Consider the following 10,481-nt stretch of genomic DNA (forward strand, 5'->3'; position numbering starts at 1 on the left):
GCAGGTCTTTCCCATGTTACCAAGTGTGGCAAGGTGGAGAGGGAGGACGTGCAGCCAACTTGACCCCAGAGCTTACCCCAGACGCCTGGGACCTCAGCCCTGAAGTTTCCAGAACCTGTGAGCGACCCCACGACAACTGAAGAGGTGCCTGGGTGGTGTCTGAGCTCCCAGGCGCGTCCTGCGGTCAGGGCTGAGCTGAGCTCTGCATGAGTTGCTGAGTCACACAAACATGCCAAAAACGTGCTCTCAGTAGAAAGAAAGAGGAGGCGAGACGAGCCCCAGGAGGACCTTTTAGAGTTTTCCAAAACAGCAAGAATGACAAGATGCCTGCCATCTAGGGACTCCTTCTCAGGGGTCAGTCATGACACGAAGCCCTTAGATCAAGCGTCTTTTCCTTACAGGACACCCACAAGCATTGAGGTGTCTGTGGCAAGGAAAAGCTCGACTTGCTAAGATCACATGTTTTGTAAACATTGGTGGGGAGGTGAATGGAGTGGCTGCTGTGACCAGGAAAACACGAAAGCTCGGGGACCGAACCGGTGGAGGTGGCATGGTCCACACGAGGCGACTTTGTGCTCTGGTGGCCGATGCCTGGGAGGAACGTCCTTCCCTCCCTCCCTGATGTGTCACCTGGTTACTTCACCTCTCTGGGCCTCAGTTTCCCCAAGTGTGTGTTCACGATAACCCGTGCCTCACGACTTCCGGGGGAGGGAGGAAAGGGTCCAGCGTCCAGAGCAGGACCTTCTCAGGGCAGCTGCTCGTCGCCCCTCCCCCACCACCAATTTCAAAAGGAGACGATCTGTGCACACAGTGGGGCCACTCGGCCTTCAGAAGGGGCCACCCTGCCACACGCCAGCACACAGACAGACCTCGAGGACGTTATGCTGAGATGACCCAGACACAGAAGGATAATCACTGCTTCACTCCACTTGTCCGGCGGGTCACAAGTGCACGATTCAGGGGTTCAAAGAGCAGAGCAGCAATACCAGGGGCTGCGGAGGGGAAACGGGATTATAAATCCTCGGGCACAAAACATCCAGCAGCGACATGGGCAACCCCAGGAAGCTGCTGTCGCCGCGTGCCTGCCTGCAGCCAACCACACGGTGCTGTGCATCAGCCGACAGGGGGCTGGAGCTCACGGTGTGTTCTCCCCACAGCGAAGTAAAACTGAAGAGACAGAGAGAGAGAGAGGTGGCTGTGCATCTCCATCTCTGCATGCATCTCCCAGGGGCCTCTCTAACTAGGTCAGCCTCTTGCCTCCTTCCCACTTCTAATCTCTGTTCCTCCCGTGGTGCCAATGTCCCAGCATGCCTAGCACCACGCCTGACCCACTTACAGCAGCACACAGCCCTTGGTTCACCCTCCCAGTTTGCGGAGCCAGCCTTGGCCCCCAGGGGCATATATTGCATGAGCGTCCATTCCTGGTACGCGCCACCTCAGCTCCCCGCAGTGCAGCTATTACTCACCCCCACCCTGCCTCCCACCCTGACATGGACATCTACGGGGCAACTTGACCGCAGCAGCTGCACCGCGTGACCGTTATTTACAGCAAGAAGGAAGCCTGCCCCAAGCCACGGATTTCTAGGAACCTTGGTCTTGATTCCAGGAATGCTATTTGTGGCAGATGCCATGACAGTGGCACGGTCGCTGGGAGCTGCCCTGCTGTGGCTATGAGCAGGGCTGAGCAGGGCTGAGGTTTCTGCACGCTGCCCTGATGGGGCTCAGCCCCTTCTACCATTAGTCAATTATTTTTATGGCGAGTACCAGCGCTCGCTGTCCCGGGGGGACGTGCCTCTCCAGCTCCGGCTCTTCTGCCAGCACCGGAGGAGCTGAGCGGACATCTGCCGGCCTCCACACGGACCAACACAGGCTGTCCAGGGGCTGCTCCCCTCAGTGACTTGTCCAGCGCCCAGAAGGTGCTTGTGAGTAAGCCAAGCAAGCAGGCCATCAATTGTATGTTCAGTACGAGCTCAACTGCGTAAGAAAAAAGAGAAAAATCCCAGAGGGAAATGTGCTATCACCTTGACCATGGGTGTCTCAGCAGTGAGAGGATGAGTGACCTACGTTCTACCTCATTTTCTATTTTGTGTCTTTTTAACTTTCCACAATTAGTATAACTTTCATTAATAAGCTCAGGAGAAGAAAACAAACAAAAGCTCGGTTTCCAGTGCAGAACCAACAACAAGGAAACACTCCGGCTTTGTGTGTTTCAGTCGCACAGGTGAGAGAAATGTCTCCTCTGTGAAACAGCTGGCCCTCGCGGGCAGCACTCCGTGCAGATAAGAACTTCGGTTTCTTAAAGTTCTATCTGATAGATTCCTCTTGTTCCATACCAATTGGCGCAGTTTCTCCGCAAATCAGGAAAGTATTGGCTGAGGCTTAACTTCTGAGGCTTCTCTCAAAATATTTTCACCTTTATGGCCTTGAAACTTTTTTATTAACTGAGAGGCAACACATGTACCATGAAACGCACCTTTGAAAGTGTACAATCTGTTAACTTCAGTATATTCGGAGTTGTACAGCCAGCACCACTGCCTAATGGCAGAACGTTTTTGTCACCCCAGAATGAAGCCCCGTGCCCGCTGGCAGCTGCCCCCCCCCCAGCCTGGAAACCACTCGCCTAACTTCTCTTCCGTGGACTTGTGTGTTCTCAACGCTTCATATAAACAGAATCACATACGATTCCTTGTGGGTCTGCTTGTTCCTTAGCATAGTGCTTCCAAGGGTCACGTATGTTGGAGTACATGTAAGTATCGCATTTCTTTTAATGCCCAAATCATATTCCATTTTACGAAAAGACCACATTTTAACCCGCTTATTAATTACGAGACCTTCTCGTTGTTTCCACTTTGCACTATTCTAAACAACGCTGCTATGAGCATTCATGAACAGGGTTTTGTTGGACACGTTTTATGCTTTCTCCTAAGAGTTTTATGGTGTGGCCTCTTATATTTAGGCCTTTGACCCATTTTGAGTTTTGTGTGAGGTAGAGGCCCAACTGAATTCACACACAGAGAATTAAATGGGGCCTCACCTCACCCTAAAATGAACGCACTATACACTGTCCGTATGCCAACACCAATCACCCTGATCACTGTACCTTGTAGTAAATTTTGCTCCTCCTTTTCAAGATTGTTTAGGCAATTCTGAGTTGCTTACGTTCCCAAGGCTGTTGTGATGTTGACATCACCTGACTTCAAAACCTGGTTATCCCCCATTGCCCCTCTGGGAGTGACTTGCCCAAGGTAAGGAATTGTAATAAATGCACTCAAAACGTTCAGTCCCAGGTGGCCCGACACCGAGAGCTCGGGCACTTGTTCTGCGTGTGGCGCTTGGAGGGTCACACGGAGATATTCAGTGAAGCGAGAGTGAGTTGCTCCTTTCGGGCACCTGCTGGTGACCCTCGCGAGCACAGCCAGGCCCCGGGAGGACGGCGCAGACTCCCTGCCTTCGGCCGTGGGGCAGCTCCTTGCTCTGTCTCTCCTCTCGCCGCCTGGGCCAGTCACTGCCTCCCCCGTACTCCGCGTGCCCTCAGCCAGCAGATGGCAGGAGGTCTACTTACTGGTCTGCTGGAGGAACAGCTCAAGGCTCCCTCCAGGGCCAGGGCAGGACAACCCATGTTGCTGACTCTGCTCCCGGGGTATCAGAGAACCCCTCCTTTCTCCACGCACAGTGTCCCTGCAGGGCACCCACCATGCTTCCTTACACATTCGAATCAGAGCCCTCCCAGCTGGGCCGGGGCTGCAGCTGGGCCGCCTCCTGCCCGTGCTGCATGTCCTGCTGGGCAGTCACCTCCCTGGGCATCTCCAGGGGACCCAGGAGTCAGCTGAAGCCTGGACACCACACGGAACCCCAGACATGGCTGCCCCCCGCCGAGGGAAAGAGAATGCCTACTTCCCACCGGGTGACACCTTGGCACACGATCCCCACACCTTACAGAGTTCTCAGGGGCTCGCCCTCATTTTCTCCTCAGGGCTTGTCCACTCCCAGGATCCTGGTAGCAGTGCTCAGGACCTGGCCCGAGGGACCAATCCTAGGGCCGCACGCCACGGACTGACCCCCAGGCCAGGCCAGGCGGCCTGGCTTCCTCTTTCCCTGGCGTATGTCCCCTCCCCACCCTGATGCTCATCCAGAGATGCAGTCAGTCCTGAAAAGTCACAGCAGCCCTGAGCCCAGAACAAAACAAGGGCGGGAAGCCAGCCATGGTCCCTGAGCCCTGGCGTGCACGCTGCAGTTGCTCAACTGTCACTGGCATCAACAACCCACACGGCCCGCCCTGGCAGGGACGCCGGGCGCCGCAGAGGCTCTGGCTCCAGGGAAATTGACGAGCAGGCAGTTCCCAGGTCTCGGTGCAGGCGTGATTCAACCTTCCCCCAGGGACCCGCTGGGGCCCGAACAAGCACCCTCAGTGGCTGTTAGCCGCCAGGGCTGGGTCGCCCGAGAGCAACGGCGGGCGGCTCCCTAGGTGGCAGGGCCAGCTTGCCGTGGCAGGAAGTGCAGCGTGTCTCTCGTTTCTCTGTCACATTTCTCCTCACTTTTTCATCAGGTCTTCCCTTGCTGTGGGGGATGGATTGGAAGTCGGGCAAGTCAACTTAAAGGTTAAAAGTAAACAAGTTATAAGAAGATACAACACATGGAGAACGAGCCCGTGTTTGTTTAAAATATATAAAGTATATGGAAATGCCACCCTCACAGAGCAAGGAAACCCTGCCCCACGCTCCAACACTGGTGGGGCCCGGGCGTCACGCTGAGTGAGACTCGCCAGGCACAAAACCTACAGAAGAGACAGTACAAACACTGAAATACACCTAATTGGGATTTGACATATTAGTCCGAACTCATGAGGTACTTTATCTTTAAAAACGAAATTTATATAATTTCATAGTTCTGTTCAATAACATTTCCTAGCATAATGACCAACCCAGTAGCAACGAGCACACATAAACCACGATCGCTGTATTGAAATACCATTTATACTAAAATAACTAGGGCTCCTTAAGATCTTGCTGGTCCTGTGTCTGTACAGGAGGGTGCGCCTGGAGCACCCTGTAAAATCGGCCCGCAGGGAAGCCATCGAAGGTGACTAAGGTGACATTAGACAAACCGGCAGCCAATTGGAAGAGCCTCCCACTGGCAAAACACGGAGGTTGTGAGTTCAATAAATTAAACAATTGCCATTGGATTGAAGCCTTTCATATATGCTAAGTCCAAGATTTACTCCAATATTTTTTAAAATAGCCGATCACCTTCAGAGACTGAAAGACCTTTCATTATCTTGAAAACCAAACACTTTTCTTACCTGCCCTTTGTGAACTAAATAACCATTGAATAAGCAAACAGTAAACGAAAGGAAGGACCTCTTTGTAGAAGTCTTCCAACTAAGAAATGAAAAAATAAGAGCTCAAATTAGAATACCCCCGTTTGTAACTCCCAATGAGCCAATGGATGGAGGCATTTAGCGTCAACGTCTGGTAGCATCACAACAGGAGGTAAGCTGATACCGTGAGCTTTGTGGCTGAACAACAGAACACGACTTATCATCTGGCCAAAGACCTCAGACGGGAATCTGATCATGGAACCCCTGGCCCATCCGTAAAGCAGGGCATACAAGGAGTGCTGACCTGCATCACGAGTGTGCAAACGGTGAAAGAGAGGCCAATGGGAAACTCTCCAGGTCACACAACCCAGATCCTTTTACAAATAAATTGCAGGAATCAGAAAGGATTGGAGGGGGACCTGCAGAGTAGAAGACTATCAAACACGTTCAAACATTTTAAACACGTAAGAGTAACAGCAGAGTCTGGGGACGCACGTGTGGGCAATAAAGCTAAAACAACAGGCAGCGGCCACTTTTAGGGGGAGGAGAGGCATGTCAAACAGAACGTAACTGAGTAAATTTGAAGATCTAACTGGCTTTGTTAACTGGTTCATGAGTTGGGCAGCCTCTCACCCAGGGAGCAGAGAGGCACTCCGAGGGGTGACACAAGGTAACGGCTTTATGGAAAGGAGGGTGGGACAAGGAGGTCACCAGCAAGAGGAAGCCGAAACGTCACTGGAGGAAAGGACAGCACGTGTTAAGTTCTCCATGACATTTGTAACAACAACCACCACCGAAAAAGCCTGCTAACTAGCAGGTGATTTTCTCAAGTCAGATCCGAACACCTGTTTGGGTTCTTTAGCTGCCGCTGTCATTCTTTTGGATGTCTCTCATATTTATTTGTTTCTCTTAGAGATTGCCCAACTCTTCAGGAATGGAACAAACTGAACTTCATAGAAGTTGAGAAATTCTGGGACAATCACATCTTTGGTGGCCTCCCAACCTTGTTCTGGCCGGGACCGCACACACGGATGATGGCGCCAGGTCACGTGGGAGGCAGCAGCTCGCTCGGGAAGCCGCCTGATAGTGGTGGTGGTGCTCGTGCAGCTGGCACGGGCTCCTTGCTCTCCCTCCACGCTGACCTGGCTCTCCGCGCTAGCACAGCATGATGGGAAGGCTCATCCTCAGAACCACTGAGGAAACCTGCACAGGTGTCATTGCGTGTGTCAACCAGGAAGTGCCTGGTACCAGGAAAATGTCACGGGGCTACGGGTCAGAAAGTGTGATTCGTGATGGACTCCGTCATAGACAAGCTACATAATTTGGAGATGCTGACGGAGCCTCTCAAACTTCGGTTTTCTCCTCTAGAGGCCAATCATATCAGGAAGGCAGGGCATGGCGAGGGAGAACCACGCCGTGACAGGGGCAAAGACCAAGAAACAGCTTCGACGCTGAAGGTTACGGAAGGCAATCATGAATTTAGAGCAGGTTTTACAGGGGGACGTGCAGATGCCCCTGGTCATGCCCCCCGTCTTGTTATGGGCTCTGGGCTGCTTGAGGTTGATGTGAAAGGAGCTGAATTAGAAAGCAGCACAGAGTCTTGTGATGAGGGGAGGGGTTCGCTCTCACAAGCTCCAGTCAAATAGATCCTTTGAGCCGTGCTGAGGAGCGTGAGCCCTGCTCCAGGGCGGGCATTGTGATGTGAACGGGACTTCCCAGACTCCCTGCGGCAGACGGTCGCCTACACTTGCTGTCCAGTAACGACTTACTTGAGGCAGAAGGTGGGGGAGACAGAGGACTGTTCTGATGGCAGTAACTTTAAGGTACAAAACATGTGAAGTTTGGAACCAAACTGAGAACCAGAAAACTGGCCTGGTCTTGACTCATCCACGAACAAGCTTTGCAACTCTGGGCAAAACACTTCACCTGTCAATCCAGCTCCCATATCTTATAAGCGTACGATTTCATTTCTCTATAATATTTATACCGATGAGTCAAAACACACATTTGTCCTCCAGAGAAAGCTCTAAATTCTGAACAGTCGGCCATCAAGGAAATGAGATATTTCTAAAACTCACTCTAAGACAAGCACTGACCCAACTGCGATAATGAAGCTACCTGCTCACTCTCCAACCCTCGTGATGCTCAGACGTGGCTTTAGCAGCGGGGACCCTGAGCTGCAAGGAAAGAGCAGAGAGGCCTTGGCCTTCATCCGCTGCTTCTCTGCTCATCTCTGTCCAAAGAACAAAGCAGGGGTGTCAAGGGAATCAGAGAACTTTATTTTTCCACGAACCAAGGGATTATTGTGGCCTGAGGTATCGAAATTTCACAAGAAGCTATATTTGTAGTATTTCCCTCCAGAATAATAAGTGCCAATCCTTGAGAAAGAGAGAAATTTGAACAGCTTCCCAGTCTTTTCCGATATAGTTGAAGTTTGGACGATCTTGGGTAGATCAGAATTATTCTAGGTACAAAGTCCTTCCAGGGACATCAGATGCGCATGCGATTTCTGTCACCATGTGCTGTACAGAAATTTCCTGGAAGGCTTTTCATCACCCCTTCAGTATATTTATAACCAGGAGGCAACTGCCTGAAAACAGGAACTGTGCGTCCTGCTCACAACAGACGTGAATCTGCTCACTAGAAACAAACAAGCTATCAGGTGCTTGAAGAAACGAAACCAGCTACGCTCTTCAGTCCGTGTCATGTGCCAAGCAAACGGTGCTTGTGCCTCACACACGTTATCTACTTTAACAGTCATGGTAGCCTGATGACGTAAGGACATTATTTTCACCGGATATAGGAAGAAGCAGAGACTCGGAACAGCCCCAGTAGCTCAGATGGCACGTCTGATATTAGCCCCAAACTGTCGAGGTCTTGACAAGGAAGGAATGAGTGACACACTGTCACAGGCCAGGCCAGACGGGGGAAGTGGTGACCGAACACAATGTGGTCTCTTGGGCTGGATTCTGGGACAACAAAAAGGGGTGTTAGCAGGAAGGACAGTGCACTCCAAATAATCAGCTCCTCTGTGGGTCTAAAATTATTCCAAAATAAATTGCTAGTTAAAAAAATTCAAAGCCAGACACACTATATTAATATTAGGAAAAGTAGATTTCAGAACAAAGAAAATAACCAAGGATGAATACAGACATAACATAATGATAAAGGGTTGACTTACCAAGAAGGTATAATAATTCCAACGAATAAACTGAAAACTGATAGAATTAAAACGAGAAGTATAGAAATAGACAATTAAACTTGGAGACTTAAACACTCTACTCTCAGTTATCAATAGAAAAGGGAGACAGCAAATCAGCGAGGACTTAAAAGATTTGGAAAACACTCCACAAATGACTTAGTGGACATTTATAGGACGATTTACTTCACGACAACAACTACATTCTCAGGGCATGTGGAATAATTCACCGAGAGAGAACATTCCCACCCCATAAAAGCAACACTAACAAATATAAAAGATTTGAATCATACAAATTATATTCTCCAGCAAAGACAGAATTAACCCAGAAATGAAAAACAAAAGTAAATTGGAAAAATCTCCAAATATTTAGATATTAAATAAAACACTTCTAAACAACACATGGCTCACAACAGAAGTCTCCAGGGAAGTTAGAAATGATTTTGAATTGAATGAAAATAAAACACAGCCTATACATATGTGTTCTATGTTGTCACTAAAGCACTGTTTACAGGCAATTTAGAGCAATAAATGCTTATGTTGGAAAAGGAGAAAGGTCTCAAATCAGTAATCTAAACTTCTACCTTAAAAATCTAGAACAGGAAAAGCAAAATCAACTCAAATCAAGGGAGGACATAAAAAAATCAGAACAGAAATCAAGGAAATTCAAAGCTGAATAACAGAAGAAAACAGTGGAACAAAAGCTGGTTCTTTGAAAAGATCAATAAAATTTTATTGGGTCGTCGGGAAAGTCATGACGCATTTTTGCGTTGGAAAACACAGAAAAATACGTCATGATTTTCCCGATGACCCACTAGCAAGACCAACAAAGACATAAGGAAGACACAAAATGCCAGGATCAGAAATGAAAGGGGGGTAGTCACCCTGACCACACGAGTAACAAGGGTCACAGCGGAGCTCTGGGTCCTCTCTGCCTAGAAATTCAACAGCTTAGATGAAGTGAACCAATTCCTTGAAAAACAAACTACTAAAATTTACTCAAGAAGAATTAACCTGAATAGTTCTACAATTCTTAAATACATTACAATTTTGTTTAAATACTTCTATTCTAAGTAGAAAACTCTAAGGATGCAAGGAAAACAAAACAAAACTAAATCCTGTTAGAACCAAACTAGCTTACCCATGTGGCAAGACACACACGGTCAATGCGCAAAAGTCAGTTGCATTTTCTACATTAACAATGAACAATCTGAGGATGAAATTAAGAAAGTAATTCTACGTAGCACCCAAAAGAATAATATTTTTAGGGATGAATGTAATGCTATACGCTGAGAGCTACAAAGCGCAGCTTAACATCTAAATAAACAGAAACACGCCTCATGGCCGTGGAAGACACATCTTGTTCACGACAAAGTCACCCTCAATTCGTCTGTAGCTTGGATCAGGTTCTTGCCAAAAGCCCAGCAGGCTCGTTGGCAGCAGCTGACAAGCTGGTCCAAACGTACCCGGAAATGCACGAATCTAGATGGTAAAGCCGCCCCGGCAGCTGAGATGTAACTGTCGTAGTCCCGGGATTAAGTACGTACGTGACCCACCAGAATACCAGCTCCTTACGAGGCACTTCCTCTAAACTAACAGAACACCTCTAAACACAGCCGGCTTGTGTATGTCGGTGGAGAAGACTGAGAGGAATTCTAGCCCAGGAAGAACATACACGAACCCCACCATGTGCCACTCTGGGACTTGAAACACGGTGCCTCTGCCGCTTGTGAGGGTCTCGCCACAAGACGAGTGTGCGCTCGTAACGCAGACCTGGGGGCCGGCTCCAACTCAGGTGAGAAACAGGAAAAGCTGAGGACCAACGTGTTGGAGCCGGGGCAAAGCCAAAGCTGCAAGTCACCAGCAGAACAGGAATGTGGGGGACGGCTGATGGGGCCAAAGGGCGTGCGTGCGTGTGTGTGGAGGAGGACTTAGAGAGCCAGCCAGGTCTCAGGGTGACCCTGG

Source organism: Hipposideros armiger, unplaced genomic scaffold (genome assembly GCF_001890085.2).
Source record: "Hipposideros armiger isolate ML-2016 unplaced genomic scaffold, ASM189008v1 scaffold_685, whole genome shotgun sequence".
In the NCBI taxonomy this organism is placed as follows: Eukaryota; Metazoa; Chordata; class Mammalia; order Chiroptera; family Hipposideridae; genus Hipposideros; species Hipposideros armiger.